Source organism: Cornus florida, unplaced genomic scaffold (genome assembly GCF_030987335.1).
Source record: "Cornus florida cultivar Cherokee Brave unplaced genomic scaffold, ASM3098733v1 CherokeeBrave_3.0.0_Hap2_Chr11, whole genome shotgun sequence".
NCBI classification, from domain to species: domain Eukaryota; kingdom Viridiplantae; phylum Streptophyta; class Magnoliopsida; order Cornales; family Cornaceae; genus Cornus; species Cornus florida.
The window spans coordinates 40,314,954-40,339,044 of NW_026775581.1; the positions used below are offsets into that span (position 1 = coordinate 40,314,954).

A 24,091-nucleotide genomic window follows, 5' to 3' on the forward strand; every position below is an offset into this window, starting at 1 on the left:
CATTAATTGGACTATAGTGTGCTTTATGAGGCTGGCGTCCCCATTTAAAAAATAAAAAAAATAAAAAAATAAAAAGCATTATTAATCTAATTTGGACCGGAAGAGAGTGAAAGAGGCATTTCACATGGACTGTTTACCTACACATTTCATTTTCTATTAATTATTTGAGGGCTCCTTCTCAGCTAATTTTCAGAGCCAAGCTTTTAAGTAGTAAAAATGATGATAGAAGGATTACCTGTGTGTAATAACACCACTAACAAAACCCACCCCTACTATAGAGGAAAATTTCCCCACCAATCACAGCATACCACGTATCAATAAGTGTACAGCCCATTACTAACTTAAATTGCCCTGAAGCCCATTATCAACTAGCAGCCCAATATGAAAGGTCCACAAATATGTCAAGTCGGCCCTATTAACGAAGGATGCTCCACTTGACATAAAACGAGCTAGGGAAAAGCCCAAGAGTTGCTAACCTAAAATTCCATAACGTGCGCCATAAAAGAAAGGGCCACAAGATCAGGGGCTATAAATGCCCATGTTAAAAAAAATGCCAGTAATGGCTCCATGTAATTTTCTGTAGGCTTATAAGTAAAGCATGAATGAGAAGAGGAAGGCATCGAATTCCAATCATATAGTTCTCTCTTGTCAAAATTATCCATTATCTCTATCATATTGTTCATAATTTTTTTTAATTTATTTTCTTAAGTGTTCAGGTGTGAAAAAACTAAACTTACACTTTGGCACTTTCTATGGGAATTTTTTACAAAAAAGCCTTTCCACTATCACTTTCATGCGACATCACTCCGGGATGAGGACAGAATCAAACGCCGCACGAGTACAACAGCGGGAGATCATACAGAAGATGAGTGAAGAGATGCAAACGTAATTCGACGCCCTTCAGCAAGCCAACGAAGCTAGTATAGAGCAGATCAATGTGCTAAAGCAAGCTAACGAAGCTAACATAGCACAGATCAATGCTTTGCGCCAGGAAAATGAAAGACTTCAAGTCAACACTCGGTAAAATGATCCACTAATCATCCCACAGCCTAAACGCCAAAATGAAGATCCGCCTCTGGCGCTAGGACTCAATAACCCTCCTCCCCAACAGAGGGTTCCACGGCAGTCGTTCAATGCCCAAACCAACACTTTGGATCGAAACGAAACCGAAGAAACAGCAAGCCAATCCCACATCTTGGGAAACTCCATGATGGGAGGGCCTCAAACTACTAAGGTACTAGCCTTAGACGACCATGCTGAATCGGGAAAAAAAGATGCATGAGTCCCAATCGATGATCAACAATCACCAGGGAATGATTTTATCACTAGATTCTGAAAGGAAATGGATGAACGTATCAAATGGTTGAAAGTTCACTACATCACTTGAGGACATGGCGAAAGAATTCACTGCATCAATAGTTAAAACTCCCTTTATGGATGAAATAGAACGGGTGGGAAGACCCAAAAAGTTCATAATACCAATGTTTATCAAGTTCAATGGAACGAGAGACCCCCTTTAGCATCTCAATCATTACACTCAGGAGATGACACTAGAAGCGCACAATGATCCATTCATGTGCAAAATCTTTCCGTCCAGTCTAATAGGAGTAGCCCTGGAATGGTTCAAGAACCACCCGTGCAAGTCAATCTCAAACTTTGAGACACTATGCATTGCATTTCTAGCCTAGTACTGTGGAAACAAGAAACAGAAAAAGACCATTGCCAGTCTCTTCATGATTAGGCAAATGAAAGGGGAAGGCTTGTAAGCCTTTCTCACTCAGTTTAACATGGAGTCTTTAGGTATTCTAGATTGCAACCAAGATACGGCTACAGAGGCATTCAAGAAAACCATGGTACAAAGGTCATATTTCCATTCTTCACCGGTGAAAAAGACCATGGCTAACATATCATAGTTGAATTCAAGAGTACAAAACTACATCAAACTCAAAGAGAATGAAATGACGAGGCAGCAAAGAGCTACTCTGGTCACGGTGGAAAACTAACTAAAAGAAAGCTCGAGCACCGCAAGGGCCCAACGGGAACCCACGAGCATTAAAGGAAGAGCTCCTAAGAAAAAGTCTCGAACAACAGAGAAGGTCGCACCTCTCAAGGTAACACTGGCAATACTATATCAGGAGACTAAGGGCAGGAACATTTTCTAAATCCTACCACCGATCAGACAACCAATGGAACAAATGGACTAAAGTAAGCATTGTACATTCCATAGTGATTTCAGTCACCTAACCAATGATTGTAGGAGTTTAAGAAGACAGGTGGAAGTATTGATCATAAGAGATGAACTGTCAGATTACCTGGTTAAAACAAGCCACCAGAGGCAACCCGAGCGAGCTAGGCCAAATCCAAAAGCCACAAGAGACAACCAACCCATTTGGGTAATCAATATGATCCATGCCCATCCGGAAGAAGACGAACGGCCAGAAAATTCTTACAGAATTCAACTCAAGCAAACCCATAAGTTACGAAGGGTCGGTGAGATCAATGCAGTCGAATGCAAGCTGAGCCCAACGCAGATTTCCTTCCATAAAAGAGACTTCAAAAGGATGCAACATCCACATGAAGATCCACTAGTGATCAGCTTACTAGCAGCAAATTGCTTAGTTAGGCATGTGCTGATTGACCCTGGCAGCAATGCCAACATCATAACGAAGTGGACTTTCGACCAACTGAAGCTGGCTTTGGATTAGGTCCGCCCCATTGGGAATCCCCTAGTAGGGTTCGATGGAAGAAGGGTTGAACCCATAAGTGTAATCACACTATCGGTGACCGTGGCCAAAAGAACTTTGAAAGAAAACTTTGTGATTATGGACATCCATCCCACTTATAATCTCCTAATGGATCGAGGATGGATCCATCGAATAGAAGGAGTTCCATCAACTTTACATCAAATCATGAGGTGTATTGGCCCAAACGACTAAGAAATTATTGATATATGGGGAGATCAGGTGGCAGCAAAGGAGTGCTACCACACTACTATCCGTTCAACCGATAAAGGAGAGCAATTGCTGAAATAGCAATTACCAGGCTCCTCTTCTCTTAAAGAGAATAAGGAGCCAAGAGAAGAGCAATCGACCAAAGAACCCCTAGAAGCTGTGCAAATAACCATAGGGGATGAGCCCAAGCTAACTTACATAGGCGCTCCAATCAGCCGAAGAAAAGGAAGAGCTAACAAGAATATTAAGGAAGAACGCAGACATTTTCGCTTAGAACCACTGGGACATGCCGTGAATCGACCCACAGATAGCGTGTCACCACTTGAAGGTAGAGCCAAGCCACCACCCGGTGAAACAAAAACAGAGTAGATTTGCCCTAGAAAGAAACAGAATCATTGCTGAAGAGGTTAACCGACTCTTGGAAGCAGGATTCATCCGAGAAGTTTAATACCCCCTGTGGTTGTCGAAAGTGGTTGTTGTTCAGAAGAAAAATGGCAAATTGAGAGTATGCATTGACTTCACCAACCTAAACAAGGCCTGCCCAAAGATAGCTTCCCACTTCCAAAAATCGATGAGATGGTAGATGCTATGATCAGGTACGAAAAACTAACTTTCCTTGATGCTTGTTCAGGTTACAACAGAATCCCGATAGACCCATTGGATGAAGAGTAAACCTCTTTTATCACCGAACGCAGAACCTATTGGTACAAGGTAATGCCCTTCAGACTGAAGAATGTAGGGGTAACTTACCAACGGCTAGTCAATAAGGTGTTCGAAAAGCAAATCGGTAGAATAGTAGAAGTTTATATAGATGATATGGTTGTAAAAAGTAAAGAAAGGAAAGATCATTTATAACATCTGTAAGATGTGTTCGGTACTCTCAGAGAAAATAAGATAAGGCTAAATCCTGTAAAATGTTCATTCGGGGGGTATCGTCAGGCCAGTTCCTAGGTCATCTGGTAAACAAAAAAGGAATAGAAGCCAGCCCAACTCAACTGACGAAGCTATTGTAGAGCAAAGAGCCTCAAACCATAAAGGATGTCCAAGTCCTCACTGGATGAATAGCGGCTCTTAGCCGTTTTCATATTTAACTGTCAGATAAATGTAAACCATTCTTCGATGTGCGCTATTAAAGTAAGGAATGGAGACATTTAGGGGGTAGAGCAGCGAGAAGCTCTCATAAAACTCAAAGAGTACATAGCAAACCCCCCAATTATGTCTACCCCTGAACCAGAAGAACCATTGTATCTCTATCTAACAGTATCTCAGTTGGCAACTAGTTCGGCCCTGATAAAAGAAGTTGGTAAGAAGCAATATCCTGTCTTCTATTCCAACAAAACCATGACGGACTTCGAAAGCCGATACTCAATGGCAGAGAAAGTCATCCTTGCTCTAATTCAAGCAAAAAAAAAAAGCTTCGGCATTACTTCGAAGCTCATCGGGTAATAGTCCCCACGACTCATCCAATCAGAGCAATTCTCAATAAGCCAGACATTTTAAGTAGAATTACCAAATGGGCAATTGAATTGAGCTCCTTCAACATTCAATATGAACAACGCACCACAAAGAAGGGGCGGGTGGTTACAGATTTCCTCTTGGATACTGATCCAGGAGAAGAATAGCCAATTACAGAAAATCCTTGCTGGAAACTATATGTGGATGGCTTTTCGAGCCAAAACGGAGCTGGAACAGGATTGGAAATTAGAACTCTCGAGGGGACCAAACTCCAATAAGCAATCTGATTGGAATTTCTAGCCACAAACAATAAAGCAAAATACGAAACACTATTGGCAGGGCTTAGGCTAGCGAAAGAGCTTTTGGTTAAACACCTTCAAGCTTATAGTGACTCACAACTCATCACCAAACAGGTGATAGGTGAATACACCTCTAGAGAAAAAAGAGTGAACTCATACAGAGAAGAGGTGGAAAAGCTGGCAAAGCATTTCGACACGATAGAATTTCGGCAGATCCCGAGGGAAGAAAACCCGATCGGCGATCGTTTGGCCTGCGCAACATCTTCAACAGATGAGTCGCTGATCAAGGTCATTCCCATCGATATTTTGGACACACCAAGTATCACAAAGGGGATACCAGTGCTGGTTATTCCATGGGAGCCAAGCTGGATAGAACCCATTCTAGCCTATCTCAAAAGAGGAGAACTCCCCAACTCCAAAGAAGTAGTGCGTGTATTAACCGTGTTTTCTTTTTCCCTTTCCGATTTTTTGACATTAATTTTTTTTATTTATTTAATTATTTAATCATTAGATTTAATCTTTTTCTTATGACGTAAGGGTTTTGTCTAACCTAAAGTAGGTTTTGGTGCTCAGAAACGATTTCCGACACCATATGTATTACGTTATTTTGTCTTTTACTGGCTGCGTATGTCTTTATTTTATATGAAAAGCATGTTCATAAATTTATATTTTGTAAGGGTATGAATGCATAGTTCATTTGCATTTTTCGGGGTGTTTTGTGTAATTATGTTTTTGAGATATTTTGCCTTATGGACTTTGGTCCAATATTGTTTGCTAGATATTTAGAGGAAAGATTAAGTTGTAATTAGGGGAAAGAGTGACAAATGGCACTCTCCTATTACACCATGTGCTGGCCTTCCATTAGATGCACTTGGAAGCCTAGGATGGTGACAATTGTAAAGCCAGGATCAAACCATGTGAGAAGGCCTAGATGGATAACATGTGGAGGGCCTAAATTTGGTCTTATATATGTGTGTGAAAGAGGTAGTGTTTGTGTGTGTGTGGTTGGCCAACAAATATAGTGTGTGCAAATGTCGTGGGTCACAACTAAAATTACAAAATGTGATGAAGATGTGGACAAGTTTAAATTTATAGAATGCCACTACCACTACTAACTACTAATGTAGCAAGAGTGGGTAGGGATGGTCCCAAGGGAAAGGAAGGGTATTTTGGAATCATTGTTGGATTAGTAGGTCGAATGATCAAAAGAGGGGTTTAATTTGATTAATTAAACTAATGGTTCAATTAAAACAATGCAATTAAGTAACAATTTAGAAATTAGAGAAAGTAATATGAGAGAAAGGTCTTGGGGCTGAGAGTTCACCACTAAGCTTCACTTCACCAAACACTAGCAATTATAAATTAATAGTGAAAATCATGTTGTAAAATGTGTGTGTGTGTGTGTGTGTGTGTGTGTGACCAATTGAAAACTAAGCATAGATGGAAAATAAGCATAGATTGTCTAATCAATCTAGTGAATAGCAACCTATCAAATGAGACCAATAACCATTCAATTAAACCACAATTAGTGCACACACAAAAATCTAGAGAAATGTACTTATTACATTCATAAGTATGGAACATTAAACAACAAGAATGGATTGTCCATCTTTCTTAGAAATTAAATCAATTACACTACATCTAAGCTAATGATATGAAAATTAAGCTAATTAAACTAAGGATGTGGCATAATCCATCAAGAAATGAGTATGAACCATCAAATAAACCATAAGAATAATCAATTAAGCACCATACCTTGACCATCACTAGATTTATAACATCAACACACATAGACATGCATCAATTTCATTAAATATAGAGAAAAATACACGAACATTCATTTTAGCATACATAGACATATGGATAGAATTAAATGATCAATTAAAAGCACTAATCCATTCAAATTATGTAAGAATCACAAGATCTATATTCATTTATGGTCAAAACATCAATTACAACTAAAATCCCCAAAAATATACAAAAGGTTAGGTCTAGGAAGCAAACTTAGGAGTGATCTCTAGCTCCAAAATAAGGATTTAGCCACTCATTGTAGTGGCCATGGAACCCTCAAGGGTTAACTTAGAGGTTGGCATCATCTTCTTCCTTCTTGCTTTCTTCACAAACCCTAGTTCTAGAGAGGAAACTATTTCTAAAATTGGTAAAAATTAATTCTAGAGGAACTCTCTTTCAGAATTGTATCTATTAATCTATTACAAGCCTCTTTGAGTAGGCAATAAGTCAAAAATAATGCCTATAATTGGTGGAAATTCGCAGCTACAAAAGTAGGTAAAGTCTGGACGTGCTCGAGAATTAGACAACACATTACCAGCAGTCATTTCGATCGATTGAAGGGAATTTCAATCGATCAAACACTTGTTTTGATCGATCGAAGATAACGTGTCATGAAAATATCTTCTTGGCCTTATCCAAATTGCTGAGCTGGCACCGCCTTGATTTCGATTGATTGTAGCCTTCTTCGATCGATCGGGACTTCCTTCGATTGATCGAAAATCCACTGATGCAATTTTCTTGACTTTTTTTCAGATTTGCTCCTTAGCTTCAAAATTGAGCTAAATAACTCTTATTAGCCTGTTTGAACTTTATTGACCTGAAATAGGCAAAAACATAAATAAGTACTAAAACATGAAAGTAAGATAGATGAATGGACTAAAATACCCTAACTTAGATGCTAAAATGCGTCACATTTGAGCACTTGTCACACCCTCAAACTTAGATATTATTAGTCCCTATCAATGAACTACAAGGAGAGGAAAGAAATAAACAACTAAGTAACTATGAACTAGAAAGCAATAAAAGGGTAATGCTACTTTCGTAGGGAACACGATTGCATTTAGCATATGCAACAAGCCTTTTAAACCCCTAGGTTACCCCTAGTGGAAGAGTGAAGTCTCGTGAGGGTTTCCAGAGATGATACCCACAAACATTGAGCTTTTTCTCACTAAAGAGGCACCAATATACAAAACAAGCATTGAGAGAAAACTACCTTAAGTATGCAATTTTTCAACCCTTTTCCAAGTAATCTCCCAAAATCTCAACAGCAAGCAAACAAGTATGGTCCTCCACACATCAAGACAATAATCATGCAAATTAAAACAACTCTAGAATCCTTTTTAAGTGAACCGGCATCAAATATGTTGTTATCTAAGCCAACTAAAGAAATGATCACATCCAGCCTCAAACTAGCACACAAATCTAGTACCGATCATTAAGACAAAGAATGGACCTTTCATTAAAGCTTTATTCAACTAGGTGTGCTTATTATTTTAACTTAAATTTTTTTTTTTTTTTTTACTAACCTTGAGGATCAAAGATGGAAGCATGGTGCAATGTAGTGATCTATTAAGCTTTCTAGCAATCCATGAGGTCGAGCGTTAGGTCAATGACTCCCAAACCGGACGACTTTAGGGCATTAGGTTTTTAAATACCCCTAAGGACTTACAAACTCAAATCAACTAGGCTACAAATCAAAACTACCTTCATCTAATCATTTCTCAAATCTCACCTTTTGGACCACAAATGCAAGCAAGCTATCAATCTTTCGAAAAATTTATTCCTAAATGGCATCCACAAAGCATACAAGGAGTATTGGACTCTCAAGTCAAACAATTTTTAAATTCTAAGTATCATGGTCTTCAAAAGATCAAAATGATGTTTCAAGACTCTCAAATCATACCACGTGTATAGAAACTAAGTGCGACATGTAAAATATGCTAACACACCCCCAAACTTAATCTATGCATTATCCTCAATGTGCAAAGAAGCAACAGATAATGGAAAGAGTATACCAAATTGGTGTAGCAAAAAGGACCCAGCAACGAATGCTTATCTTTGGAAGACGCACCCTCAAACTTAGATTCTGAAAACCTGTCTGAAAATGGTCACACTAGCAACTGTCAAAGCATATGCATCAATGATATAAATGAGAGGTGAAATTGAGAACTGGGCAAAAATCATGGCATCTAGCAATGTCAAGCTTAGAATATCCAAAACTGATAACAAAATCTCAAAAATCCATATATAACAAATAAATCCAAAACCAAATATATATCCAATACTATGCAAAAATAATAACCAATGTATCAATGTGAGTGCAGCAGAATAGTCAAAAATATCCCAAAGTAACAGTGTATTAGCATGGCAGCGCAGATAATGAGTAATAGAGAGAGAAAATGGTGGAATCAAGGGATATGATCCGGAGTCATCATATCAGCAATGTGTTGCAGCATATCGGACATCTTATGGTTGTGGCGAGTGAGAGAAGTCGTAAGGTCAGTCCGTAATGCTCCAAGCTCACACCTCACCTCGGCTACACCTACCCTTAAGTCATCAAAACGCCTAATTAAATCATCGTGCCTCCCCACTGAGTCATCATGTCTCCTCACCAGATCATCATGCCGCCTCGTGATATCCTCGTGTCACCCGGTCATATCAGCTCTGAAGGAAATAAAGTCTGTGTGTAGCTAAGCAACCTCAGATTTGTAGCTAGAATCAGTACTGGAATGGTGGGATCGAGTGTCGGTTTGAGCTATTGGATCTGTGGGAGGGACATGAGAAGGGCCAGCCTACTGATATGTAGTAGGTACATCTGGTTGCGAGGTAGAACCTGAAGTGGTAATGCGACACCTCTATCTGGGAAGAGATCTATGTGTTGTATCCTTTACAGCTGCATCCTTTGTGGCTGCGTTCGCTGCTGCTCATGTTGTCTTTTCATATCTTTGTTCTTTCTGTTCTTGAGGCAAGAATTGTAGGTCTTTGTCCACCTGGCCTGGTCATAGGCCCTACTATCTCTCTCTGAATTAGTCTCTGGAATCTCATCTGGGTCAAACTGATAACCTTGGTCAAGGAGCAGCTGAGTAATCAGGTGGCCATAAGGTAAAGGCCAAGCTACAGCTCTAGAATTGTCCGTATGATGCAGATTCTTCCAGAACTTATGGATGAGCTCCCAGATAAGCGCATGAATAGAAATCCAATAGCCCTGGCTCAAATAGTATAGGGCCTGAAAAATTCCCTCTCTCCTCTGAGTACCATGGCCTGATGGAAAGGCATTGAGGTGCAACATCGAATCAATAAACCAATACTGGGGATCAATATCAACCCTGTTTGCAAATGTGTTACCTTCATAGGCAGCATATGGAGATAAAGTAACTACCATGGTTAGCTCAGAGGGATAAGGTGGAGCACTAGGATATAAAGGATCCTGAGAATCAACAGCCAATGGAGATGAATGGGGGCATCAGCAAGCAGCAACTATGGCCGGGAGAGAAATGTCAATCTTTTGGCCGTCTATAGTGGTATGTAATAGTAGTCTATCATCCTTATCCATCTGAAGGTGCTGGTAGAACAATACAACTAACCAGGGATAGACTACTGTGTCTGCCGGTGTCATGATGGCGATGAGTGCTCAAATGTGACGCATTTTAACACCTAAGCGAGGGTATTTTAGTCCATTCATCTATCTTTATTTTTTTTGTTTTAGTACTTATTTGTGTTTTTGTCTATTATAGGTCAATAAGGTTCAAACGGGCCAAAAATGGTCTATTACAGCCTTTTTAGAGTCAAGCAAAAGTTTAGAAAAGATTCCAGAGAAATCCAAGAAAAAGGTAAAAATGCAGAATTTTTGGATGGATCGAGAATTTTTCGATTCATTGAAGAAATCTTCGATCAATCAAAAATATGCTGGCAGCGAGCTGTTTTATTCCCGCGGGCCCGAACTGCACTTACCCCATAGCTGTAGGATTAGATATTTTAAGGGCTTATTTTCTGACTTGTTCACTACTCCAAGGACCTTGTATTTAAAGGGAATTTAACCATTTTGTAAAACATCATTTGTCTTTAATTTTATTTTATTGTAATTTTATTTTTTCTCTCTAGAAAAGTTAGATATTAAGGTTAGAAGAAAGGAGGAAGAGTGGAGGCACCAAGAACACATCTCAAGATCTATACACTCTCTCTCTTTAGAATTCAACAAAGAAGAAGAGGAAGAAGATGGAACCAAGTTTGGGGATTGCCCTTGAGGGTTCCAAGATCACGCCCACCTCCTCTATGATTGGCTAGACTTCTCCTTGGGACTTAGATGAGCCCTAAGTTTGTAATCTAAACCGCTATATCTTTTATACTTTTTGGGGAATAATATCTTGTGATTAGTGTTTTAGCCTTGTCAATTTAATGAATCTTGGGTTCTCTTTTAATTTTTATGGATTAATTCTTTCTATTAATTCTCTATGTGATTACATGTTGTCTTATGTGTGATTATTTGGGAATTGTTCTCTACACTAGTTTTTCTATATTAATTGAATGTTTATGTGTGGTTAATTGAGAATCTAGTGATGTCTAGATATGATTTTTATTAGATGGGTTTGTCAATTAATTTGATGGATTATGCTTGACGGGTTGTTCAACAATTTAATTCATGCTTATAGGTAGGTAGACAATCTTTACTTGATTTGATATTCCATGGCTTATTATTGCAAATTCCATGATTTTCTATATTGATGTGTGCTACAATTGTGACTAGTTTGATGGGTTATGCTTAGAATTGATAGGTTGTGCTACACTCAGTTTATTTGTCGGTTAAGTAGACAATTCATACATGAATTTGATGGTCCATGCTTAATATTGCAATTAGTAGTTACATTTTATTCACAAGAAGGTTTTCCCCAAATTAGTTGAAAGTGTGTGGTTTGGTGAACAAGCTTGGTGGAAATTCAAAAGGACCCCAAGACCTCACTTCTCATCTCTTAAATCCCTATCTCAACTTAGTTTATTTTAACTGCATTTTAATTAATTATTTTCTAGGGTAATCAACCAACCAACCCTCCTTTGCAATCATTTGGTACATTAGAGTTGAAGTTAAATTCCAACACGTATAATCTCTGTGGACGATCCTTACTCGCGATGCTTCATTAGTTATAGTAGTGGTTTTTATAAATGTAAATTTGATTATAAAGACTTTCTAACCCACATTCATATTTTGACCTTGCGAAGCGACCTCTCGCATTACATAGTTCATTTTCTAAACACTTAGAAAGGGGCTTGTCAATGCCCCTCCGAACAAGTTCATCATAGGACCACTTGGTCTAGTCCAAGTGGGAAAATAAATCGCGATCGAATCTGTACTCGGGCTCTAACTTCCTACGAGAGTAAGAAACAGTAAGGACCTCTCGGATAATAGGATGCGTGACCTCTATAGAAGATGGCTCTAAATGGACTGCTGAAGATGAAAACGAAGAAGACTCGGCCATTGGAGGTTGAGAAAGAAGCTGTAAAGCTTTGCTTACTTGCTTTCTAGCAAGAGTCTTTTATCTGCGCTGCATCTGCAAAAGCAACAAGAATAAATTAGTGCACAGGTAAAGAATAAGGTAAGCAACTCATAAGAAAACACAAAGCATGCCTGAATCAAGTAGAAACAGAGAATAAACAAATAGGATTATGCTTGTGCAAGAAATGATTAAGAAAACTTCAAAATTATCATTCAACATTCCTCAGCTAGACAAAATATATCAAAGCACAATAAGCTATCTCAGATAAGCAGTGATTGTAATGACCTGGGTTTTGATTCAACCCGGTACTACAGTGATGAACCGAAGATTGACCAGATAACGGATCCAGATGCGAAAGCAAGAAACAAAAAGATGGTCTTTCAAGGCACAAAACACCTCTAAGACCCTAGGATGACCCTCCATGAGGTCACGGAACTCAAAGAAACAAGGTGCGGAAACAAAGGACTGGAAGAATGACAATTTAAGCCCCCAGGGCAAGGTAGTCATTTCTGAAAGTATGAATTCAGGTGTCAACGGGCACACCACTAGAAAGGCAATGAAAAACTAATCAAAATGGACTCAAAAATCGCATGATTCGGAGTCCGGACGAAGGAGAAACAACAAGATGAAGAGAAGCGAGCAAAACCCTTTAATCAAGGGCAAAATGGTCAATTTGCAATTAAAAAGGGAGATTTAGCTCTAAACAATTCAAATGAGGTCCACAAAACCTAATCCAATCATTTCACAACATTCCAAAATGTTCTAAGAACTTTGGACAAAAATCCCACGAAATGCCCCTTCCCCGTTGAAGTAAAAACTGACACCCTCTCACTAAAACATGAATCACTCTCACCAAAATTGGAGTTTGAATGCATGGTTGGTGTCATTGGAAAGCTGACTTCAAGCTCATGGCTGGAGTTTGAATCCAGGCTCCAAACGAGGTATTTTGCAATAACTTTCGTTAATTGCACAATGACCCCTATAAAAAGGGTTAACTGCAAAACTGCCCCTGAATGAAAATATCTTCCAAAAGATATTTTCTTAAATACCCCTGAAATAAAATATTTTCAAAAGATATTTATGAAAAACAGCCCAAGAAAAGAAAAGAATTCCAAAGAATTGTGCATCCATGCCCCTATGGACACTGGGAGCAACCAGAGTACTTTCTTGAAAAAGTAAAGATACGTATTTCCTGGAAACCATTCAAGATCAAGATATGTGAAATCAAAAACTAGCTCCGAACACGAAAAGTGAGGTTATGCCAAAAACTGACAAACGGAGAAAAGACAGAATAGGGAAAAGGACGAAATAGGGAAAAGGACGAAAGGTGCATAGTGTCCGAAAAGTGAAAATGTGGAATGACTCGGTCCTCAAAGGAAGTTGTCAATTCACATGAAAAAGTCTCAGAAACCAATTCCGAGCACTCAAGATGACACTAAGCGACACGAAACAGAGCTCAGAAAAGAAAATTAAACGGAAAAAATTTATTCGTAAAATTTCAGGAAAAAAAAAAAGGAAGGGAAATTTTCGGGTCGTTACAACCTACCCATCTTAAAGAAATTTGGTCCCAAAATTTGGAACATATTGGAAGAGAACAGAACAAGGACTGAACAAAAGGTCGAACCAAAGGACAGTTTATAAAGCACCGAAGGATAACTTCAGAAGTCTCAAGATCAACTGAAGGAACGTGAGACCGCGAACTGAGACAACACCTCATACGAATCGGCACGTCAAGTCAACATCAACCACCGAGAGAATCCCAAGACAATGAAATATAGAAATGCGATGAACGAAAAGAGTGATAAGCAGTATGGACAGTGACCAGAATCCGCCCACACTTACTCGTAAGTAAGGTAGCATAATAGTATAAGGCACTAGTTCATAACATGCCCCAACCAGGTCAACTCTGAAAAGCCTATCGATACCAATGACATTAATGTCGGAAATGATCATTACCAAAAGCACCATGGGAAACACGCATCTGCATGAGTTGGGGTAGCTAATCCCAAAACTCTGACAACAATGACACTGGCACTATTACGCTTAAGGCCTTAGACCCAGAAGCCACGAAGGAAAAGGAAATGAAACGCATCTGCATGAGTTGGGGTGCCTCCATGGCCCGCGTCTCACTCCACCAGACAAGGAGAAAGAAATGAATCGCAGTCCTCTACGCTCATATGAGCTCTCTCGCATCAACCAACAAACTATGGTCTCGAAACACCCAACCAAGAAAATAGACAAGAAGGTTCCCAACAGGGTCCCCACAGAATGAATTTCTCCTATCCAAGGAAGAAACTCGTGAAACAAGAACGCATCCAAGGAATGCGACAGATCCTAAGAGACAACGTCAAAACCTGACATAACAGTAAACAGCTAGCATGCAACATAGCAATGGACTATCTACTCAAGATGCCACATAAGCAAACAGACATGTTATCAAATCAAAACATGTTATCACACAAGACATGTTATCAAACAAAACATGTTTTTAATAAGTATTTAAACACGTAGAGTATGGCAACACAAGCGTGATATGCACCTAAAACCCGTCGTCCAAGGTATTCGAACCCGGACGCTCTGATACCACTTGTAACGACCCGGGTTTTGATTCAACCCAGTACTACAGTGATGAACCGAAGATTGACCCAATAACGGATCCAGATGCAAAAGCAAGAAACAAAATGATGGTCTTCCACGGCATAAAACACCTCTAAGATCCTAGGATGACCCTCCATGAGGTCACGGAACTCAAAGATACAAGGTGCGGAAGCAAAAGACTGGAAGAATGACAATTTAAGCGCCCAGGGCAAGGTAGTCATTTCTGAAAGTATGAATTCAGGCGTCAACAAGCACACCACTAGAAAGGCAATGAAAAACTAATCAAGATGGACTCAAGAATCGCATAATTCGGAGTCCGGACGAAGGAGAAATAACAAGATGAAGAAAAGCGAGCAAAACCCTTTAATCAAGGGTAAAGTGGTCAATTTGCAATTAAAAAGGGAGATTAAACTCTAAACAAGTCAAATGAGGTCCACAAAACCTAATCCAATCGTTTCACAACATTCCAAAAGGTTCTAAGAACTTTGGACAAGAATCCCACGAAATGCCCCTTCCCTGTTGAAGTAAAAACTGACACCCTCTCACTAAAACATGAATAACTCTCACCCAAATTGGAGTTTGAATGCATGGTTGGTGTCATTGGAAAGTTGACTTCAAGCTCATGGCTAGAGTTTGAATTCAGGCTCCAGACGAGGTATTTTTCAATAACTTTCGTTAATTGCACAATGACCCCTACAAAAAAAGGTTAACTGCAAAACTGCCCCTGAATGAAAATATCTTCAAAAGATATTTATGAAAAAAACCCCAAGAAAAGAAAAGCATTCCAAAGAATTGTGCATCCATGCCCCTATGGACACCGGGAGCAACCAGAGTACTTTCTTGAAAAAGTAAAGATACGTATTTCCTGGAAACCACTCAAGATCAAGATATGTGAAATCAAAAACTAACTCCGAACACGAAAAGTGAGGTTATGCCAAAAACTGACAAACGGGGAAAAGACAGAATAGGGAAAAGGACGAAATAGGGAAAAGGACGAAAGGTGCATAGTGTCCGAAAAGTGAAAATGCGGAATGACTCGGTCCTCAAAGGAAGTTGTCAATTCACATGAAAGAGTCTCAGAACCAATTCCGAGCACTGGAGATGACACTAAGCGACACGAAACCAAGCTCAGAAAAGAAAATTAAACGGAAAAAATTTATCCGTAAAATTTCAGGAAAAAGAAAAGGAAAGGAAATTTTCGGGTTCTTACAACCTACCCACCTTAAAGAAATTTCGTCCCAAAATTTGGAACATATTGGAAGAGAACATAACAAGGACCGAACAAAAGGTTGAACCAAAGGACAACTTATAAAGCACCGAAGGATAACTTCAGAAGTCTCAAGATCAACTGAAGGAACGTGAGACTACGAACTAAGACAACACCTCATATGAATCAGCATGTCAAGTTAACGTCAACCACCGAGAGAATCCCAAGACAATGAAACGTAGAAACGCGATGAACGAAGAGAGTGACAAGCAGTACGGACAGTGACCAAAACCCGCCCACACTTACTTGTCAGCAAGGTAGCATAATAGTATAAGGCACTAGTTCATAACATGCCCCAACCAGGTCAACTCTGAAAAGCCTATCGATACCAATGACATTAATGTCAGAAATGATCATTACCAAAAGCACCATGGGAACCAGGCATCTGCGTGAGTTGGGGTAGCTAATCCCAAAACTCTGACAATAATGACACTGGCACTATTACGCTTAAGGCCTTAGACCCAGAAGCCACAAAGGAAAAGGAAATAAAATGGTGCCTCCATGGCCAGCATCTCATTCCACCAGACAAGGAGAAGGAAATGAATCGCAGTCCTCTACGCTCATATAAGCTCTCTCACATCAACCGACAGACTAGGATCTCAAAATACCCAACCAAGAAAACAGACAAGAAGGTTCCCGACACAGGTCCCTACAGAATGAATTTCTCCTATCCAAGGAAGAAACTCGTGAAACAAGAACGCATCCAAGGAATGCGACAGATCCTAAGAGACAACGTCAAAACCTGATATAAAAGTAAACAGCTAGCATGCAACATAGCAATGGACTATCTACTCAATATGCCACATAAGCAAACAAACATGTTATTAAATCAAAACATGTTATCACACAAGACATGTTATCAAACAAAATATATTTTCAAGAAGTATTTAAACACGTAGAGTATGGCAACACAAGCATGATATGCACCCAAAACCCGTCGTCCAAGGTATTCGAACCCGGGCGCTCTGATACCACTTGTAATGACCTGAGTTTTGATTCAACCTAGTACTACAATGATGAACCGAAGATTGACCCGATAACGGATCCAGATGTGAAAGCAAGAAACAAAACGATGGTCTTCCAAGGCACAAAACACCTCTAAGACCCTAGGATGACCCTCCATGAGATCACGGAACTCAAATAAACAAGGTGCGGAAGCAAAGGACTGGAAGAATGAAAATTTAAGCCCTCAGGGTAAGGTAGTCATTTCTGAAAGTATGAATTCAGGTGTCACCGAGCACACCACTAGAAGGCAATGAAAAACTAATCAAGATGGACTCAAGAATCGCATGATTCGGAGTCCGAACGAAGGAGAAACAACAAGATGAAGAGAAGCGAGCAAAACCCTTTAATCGAGGGCAAAGTGGTCAATTTGCAATTAAAAAGGGAGATTTAACTCTAAACAAGTCAAATGAGGTCCACTAAACCTAATTCAATCGTTTCACAATATTCCAAAAGGTTCTAAGAACTTTAGACAAGAATCCCACGAAATGCCCCTTCCCGGTTGAAGTAAAAACTGACACGCTCTCACACAAATATGAATAACTCTCACACAATCAGAGTTTCAATGCATGGTTGGTGTCATTGGAAAGCTGACTTCAAGCTCATGAATTTAGGCTCAAGAATCACCCTATTTGAATTATAAACGAAGAAGTTATGGCTATTCAAATTCGGAGCAGCAATACTGAAACTGAACTGAGGCTACTCTTAGGATCAGGCTATTTCGGTCAATTGAAATAACCCATTGGACGACCAAAATGACTTAAATCTCTGCTAAAAACAAGTTTTAAGGCTTGGTTGGTTCGATAGACCGAAATGGACCATCGGTCGACCGAAATAGGTCCAAACAGCGAAGAAGGCTACTGTATATGATGATGATTTTGATGCTCAAATGGAACCCAAAAGGGCTTCGGTCGACCGAACTAGCATTTTGGTCGACCGAAATGACTTGAGGAAGTGCAAATGAACCTGTTATGTATAAAAAGCTGAAAGTCTGTATAGAATCCCCCATGGCATGTTCAATTTGCATTATATACAAGTGTGTGAAGGTATGAACATGCACGCAAGTGTAATATAGCATTTTAAACATGCTACAATGGCCTATGGCTTCATTACACTCCGTTTACAAAGTTTCACATGTCAAACCTCTAAAGTTGACAAAATACATTTTAATGGCAAAACTTGAAGTTTAAAATGCATACATATGAACTTAAAGGTTTGCGGCCCTTGGCCTCATGTCATGGACAAGTTCAATATCAAGTTGCAAGTTCTTTTCATGCAAAACACAACCATGTGAGTTAAGTTCCATACAAAGGAATTGATTTGATATAAGTTTCAAAACTTATCTGTTTATTTTCGAATTGATAAACGTGAAGAGACTTGTTAAGAAATCATGAATACAAGGTTAGAAACTTAATCTAGCTCATGGAACCATTGATTGGATTTTAATTAATTCATTTAATTAAAATCTCTAGATTTTAAAAGTCATCCAAGTGACCTCAATTAAATGTATGTTATACAACATGTCAAGACTTGTTTTAAAAACACGATACAAGTGAATTACATGCAAAATACGACCATGAGTATTAAACTTTAATACTAGAAAAATAATAAATGATAAATTTCAAAACCTAATCAAATATTCTAGATCAAATATATGCGAAGCTACATAACATGCACATCATGAATACCAAGTCGAAATTTCAATGGAGTGAATAGTACACTCGGAATAAATTAATTAATTAATTAATTAAATATTCTCTAGATTTTAAAACATCTCTGATTACTTTCAAATTCACCTATGTTAAAGAGTATAATAAAACCTAACATAACATGCTAACACACATTGATTTCAAGTTAGTTAAGGCCATGTGAATTAATCTTTCATTCAAGATAAATATTAAATTAAATCTTTATTACTTGTTCAAATACCCTCAATTTAATATATGTCAATGACCATATTATGGAGTAATGTTATACCATGCTACATGTTCAAAACAAGTTATGAGCAACCGGGAAAATCAAATCCAATACAAGAAAATTAAATAATAAAATCTCTAGATTTCATATTTAAGCATGTAATCAAGTCGTATAAGCATCAATATCATGCTATATAACAAGAATTAAACCTAGAACATCCCCTACCTCAATTTGAGATGAAAACCTCAACGGTCCACCGAAAAAAAAGTGCTCCGAATCCGACGATACCGAAGGGTTTTGTCGGGGACAACACGATGAACAAGAAGCCCCATGAAAATCTCAACTTGACCTCAAACCCGAACTCAAGAAATCGTCAGAAATGAGTTTTAGGAAGGGCATAAGGTAGAACACGTCGAGGGGAACAATAAACGTTAAGGCCGAAGGATTTCTACCAAGGAAAAATGGACCAAAAGAAGAGAGAGAAGGTGGTAGCCATGGCTGCCATGGATTCTAGCCAGAAGAGAGGAGAGAGAGAGAAAAATCTGACTTCTTCTCTTAAGGCCTCCTATTTATAGAAAATCTCAAAAAGTGCCCCGAAAGGGCTCCGCCGGGTCTGGAAAAGTGGAATTTGAGCACGCTCACTCAAACGTCAAAACTCCATAAACAAAAAAGATTCACATGAGAAAATATAAATAACGGAAGAAACGGCGTCGAAAACCGAGTCCCGAGCAGAAAGTTATGCCCCGAACAAGTTTGGCCGCAATCGGGTCCAAAAACTCTGAAACTGGAGAAAAACAACCAAACCGGAATTCTATGAATTTATGAGTTGACAAAAAGTGAAAATGAATCCCGTACAAGGATCCAGGCTCCAGATGAGGTATTTTGCAATAACTTTCGTTAATTGCACAATGACCCCTACAAAAAGGGTTAACTACAAAACTGCCCCTGAATGAAAATATCTTCCAAAAGCTATTTTCTTAGATACCCTTGAAATAAAATATTTTCAAAAGATATTTATGAAAAACACTCCAAGAAAAGAAAAGAATTCCAAAGAATTGTGCATCCATGCCCCTATGGACACCGGGAGTTACCAGAGTACTTTCTTGAAAAAGTAAAGATACGTATTTCATGGAAACCACTCAAGATCAAGATATGTGAAGTCAAAAACTAACTCCGAACACGAAAAGTGAGGTTATGCCAAAAACTGACAAACGGGGAAAAGACAGAATAGGGAAAAGGACGAAAGGCGCATAGTATTCGAAAATTAAAAATGCGGAATGACTCGGTCCTCAAGGGAAGTTGTCAATTCACATAAAAGAGTCTCAGAAACCAATTCCAAGCACTCGAGATGACACTAAGCGACATGAAACAGAGCTCAGAAAAGAAAAATAAAAGGAAAAAACTTATCCGTAAAATTTCAGGAAAAAGAAAAGGAAGGGAAATTTTTGGGTTGTTACAGTGATGGCATAGAGGGTAGAAAAGTCACATTTGGAACATTTTGAGCAAAAAAATGATCAACAGAATAAGCATAGGCTGTGATATGCATAAATGATGCTAAATGCATTCACAAACCTAAAACTCAAGTAGATACACCAATGACATGACAAGTAGACCCTAGGATGACATCGTATCAATTCCTAAGCAAGTATGTCTACAAGTTCAACAGTTAAGATCAAATAGAGCAAACAGGATAACATGGAACACATAATCATGGCAAATGTTAACCTAAGACTCAATAAGCATGCATATCATGTAATAAAGACTAAATGGAATGCACAGTTGCAAAACACTTTAATCTAAGGCATGTTATGATAGACAAGTTCAAGAATGAATCCTTAACATGGTATGCAACTAGATGGCATGTATCTGAATGATGCACATATATCAACAAACTCCAAACAAAGAAATATCCTATACTCTAGTGTAACAAAATCGACATCCTATGATCACTCATGGCTCGTGACCTCCTCTAAGCAGTAGATAAGCAGAAAATTGATCGCTTACTTTAAAGCTTAAATGAAACAGAGAATGGTCAAAAACTGAGAATATAAGAAGCTTACCATTATGGAATCAAAATCTAGACCAGAAAGAACCTCGGCCATAAGCCCTTACTTGGTTCTCAAAAATGGATCACAAGTGTCTGATATCAAGCAAATGGCAATTAAATAGATAATTTTCAAGACAAAGCAAACAATCCTCGGACTCATGTCAAATTGCATTTCAGAATTCAAGTTAAACTCAAGAAGTGATACTAAGGCCAAAGAACATAAATCACATTCCAATCATGCATTTTAAAACCCAAACATCCATTTCCTACCCCCAAACTTAGTCAAAGATCAATTCCAAGAAGATATGTTTGAAATATGCACAAGAACTCTAAAAAACTATCAATGTGACATAAATGTGTGCAAAACGGTGTATATACAAGCAACAAATTGCAATTATTCCAAAGTGTAAACAATTATTCAAAGAGGAACACATTTGACAATTTTCAAGGTCAATAAGCAACAATGGAATCATTTGATTTCAAAAAGTTGAGTTGGAATGGCAATTCATCTCATTTTGCAAGAGAAGATCAAAATCATGATAAGGACGGTCAAAAGACATCAAACTTGTGCCCTAACGTGGCAAGAATCAAGAATTGTATCACAACAAGTTCAAAGGCACTTGCACATGCAATTAGATGGAAAAGAGTCAACTGGAACAAGTTTCAACTCAAACAAGGGCATTTTGGTCAACTTTGGAATTACTCGACACTTTTGGGGCAAAATTAGAATTTTTGAAAATTTTGGAGTCAAAATATTCGATTGCATTGTGTAAAAGCTTCATGACAAGAATCATGCAATGAATGAATAACAAAAGAAGGAATCAAGCAACTTGACTTCTCATTTTCAAAACAAAGTTCAAAACTTTCCTTTTAATCATTTGAATCCAACAAGTGTGATCACAAAGCATTTTAACATTTAAAGATCATTTTACCAAAACAATGCACTTGAATCATGAGCTTAAGTTAATTAGAAATCAAAACTGTTCAAAAAAGTCCATTTTGTAACACCTTTATACATTTAACAAGACTTTGCATTTTAAAGTTCAAAAGAACAAAATTCAAGTCAAAACATACTTGTATGCATCTAAGATAATCCAAAAACAATACATCCATGCATTTCATACTCAAGATAATCAAATGAAACAAGTCGGGATTATGTTCACAACATTTCAAATTTGCAATGCCATCTCAAGAAGATTTGCAAAAATATAAGTTCAAAAAGATTTTCCTTTCATTTCAAATCTCTAGACAACAAATTCATTTTGACATTCAAATTTGCATTTTAAAATCAACAAACAAAATTGCACAATCATGAGATTTCCAAACAACTTGGATTTTCAAAGCAACTTTCAAAGAAGTTGTAATTTTCTTTCTTTTCAATTCAAATCCAATCCTTAACTTCAAAACTCTTTTTCAAAATTTATTTCAAGCTTCAAAAACAAACCACATGCCTTTTGGAATGTAAAATCAAACTTCAAGTTTAATTTTTCAAAATATGGCATGGGTTCCCCTTAAAAATGAACATTTCCAAAATTGTCAAACACAACAAATATGCATTTCAATCATAATCAAGTAACACACGAAGTTCAAATCAAATCCATTCAATATTTCAAGAAGGGATACCGCCCACAACATCAATCCGCAATTCAATGAATGCATGTTTTCCTTCTAAACTACTCCAAACTCCATTCGTCAAAGTATTCCCATCACCGTTCAATCCAAAATCAAAGATATGCAATCCAAAGATAATTGTTCCAATTTTTAAATAATTTTTCATTTTTATTATTTTTTTATTTTTTTATTTTTTCAATTTTTATATTTGTTTTCCAATTGTTTTTATATTTACAAACATATATACAAATGACAAATAAAATGCAAAATACAAAAATAAAAACAAAGCAAAACATAAAACAAAATATACAAAAACAAAATGAAAATAAATAAAAGAGAATAAATTGATGCATACCCGATTCAAAAGAGAGTAGAGGAGATTGAAACAAAAATTTTGGAGCAAAACGAAGGGTTTTCGGGCTCACCGTGGCCGGATAAGATGACCCGAAGCTCGCCGGAGCTTCGCCGGAATCTTCAGAGGTCGCCGAAGATGGTGACCGACTCCTCCTTGGCCTAAATCGGCCTGAAATGACGAATATGAGTGAATCCAAGGGAGATAGAGAGAATGGATGAGAGAACTCGACCCTTTGGCTAAGAGTTCTTTGTCGGGAAAAATAATGCAGAATCAACGGCGGCTAAATGGGCTCTCCTTGGAATCATCGGCAAGAAGAGAAGAAGAAGTGGTGGTGGTTCAGTTGTGGGAGACTGAGGGAGGAGAGAAAGGTTGAGATTGAGAGGAAGGGGAGAGATTGAGAAATCTGGAGAGAAAGAGAGGGTTTGCCGAGAAAGGGAGAAAGAAAGAAAAGAAAGAAAGAAAAAAAAAATAAAGAGAAAAAGAAAAATAAGGAAGAAGAAAAAAAATTAAAAGAAAAGAAAAATAAAAGAAAATTAGGGTTTGAGTGGGAAGGTGGAGAGTCAAGGCATTTTCCAAAAATTCAAAAGACATCATTTTGATCGATCGAAGAGTTTTTGATCGATTGAACATTGACTTCGATCGATCCAAATGGATTTCGATCGATTGAGATGGATTTCGATCGATCAAAATTGGACATGAAAAGTCATTAACTCTCAAGGTTCAATCGATCGAAGTGGAATTTTGATCAATCGAACTAGGCTTCAATCGATCGAAGCTTCACTGAAAGTGCAGAAAAATGCAAGAAACTGCCCGAAAACTGAATTTTTCAATTCAACACATATCTAGACAACGCAGAAAATATCAAAACAAGAAATGAGGGAGAAATAGGGTTTGTAAACCCTATGAAGCACTAGTCTTTAACATCTCTAACAAGACGTTGGGCTCTTTTAGTCAGGATCAAAGATCTTAGTAGACATCCCCTTCTCGGCGGGATGAATAGAACTTCGAACCCCACCCAACAAACTATTCCCTAATAAACTTGTTGGATTTGGTTCAAGTGGAATTGATGGCCCTTGGTCAATAAAATTTTTGGGCTTCCATACTCGTTCAACACTAGACTTTAAAACACTTTCTTTTGAAATCTTTTTAGAAGACAAACTATTTGATGTTTCAACACCAAGCAAAGACTTATTTTTGTCAAATTCATTTGCAACACTTTTCAATAACACATATCTCTCCATATTTGTTCATAGAATTCGGGGTTGGATTAAAAATGTTCAACTTCATTTTCATGTGACCAAATGAAATC

The 24,091-nt window shown here is 38.1% G+C and overlaps 1 long non-coding RNA gene across 2 annotated transcripts; it reads right to left on the reverse strand.

Moving 5' to 3' along the window:
- Positions 1–6,627: 6,627 nt before the first annotated feature.
- LOC132285756 (uncharacterized) lies at positions 6,628–23,421 on the reverse strand. 2 transcript variants are annotated; one of them, XR_009472602.1, is made up of 3 exons: positions 22,853–23,420; positions 8,512–12,039; positions 6,628–7,313 (listed from the first exon to the last, which is right to left on the reverse strand). It is a non-coding gene; the product is annotated as an uncharacterized LOC132285756 (long non-coding RNA). The 2 variants fall into 2 exon arrangements; XR_009472601.1 differs by lacking the exon at positions 6,628–7,313 and having other exon boundaries at positions 7,998–12,039; positions 22,853–23,421.
- Between the last annotated feature and the right edge of the window lie 670 nt (positions 23,422–24,091).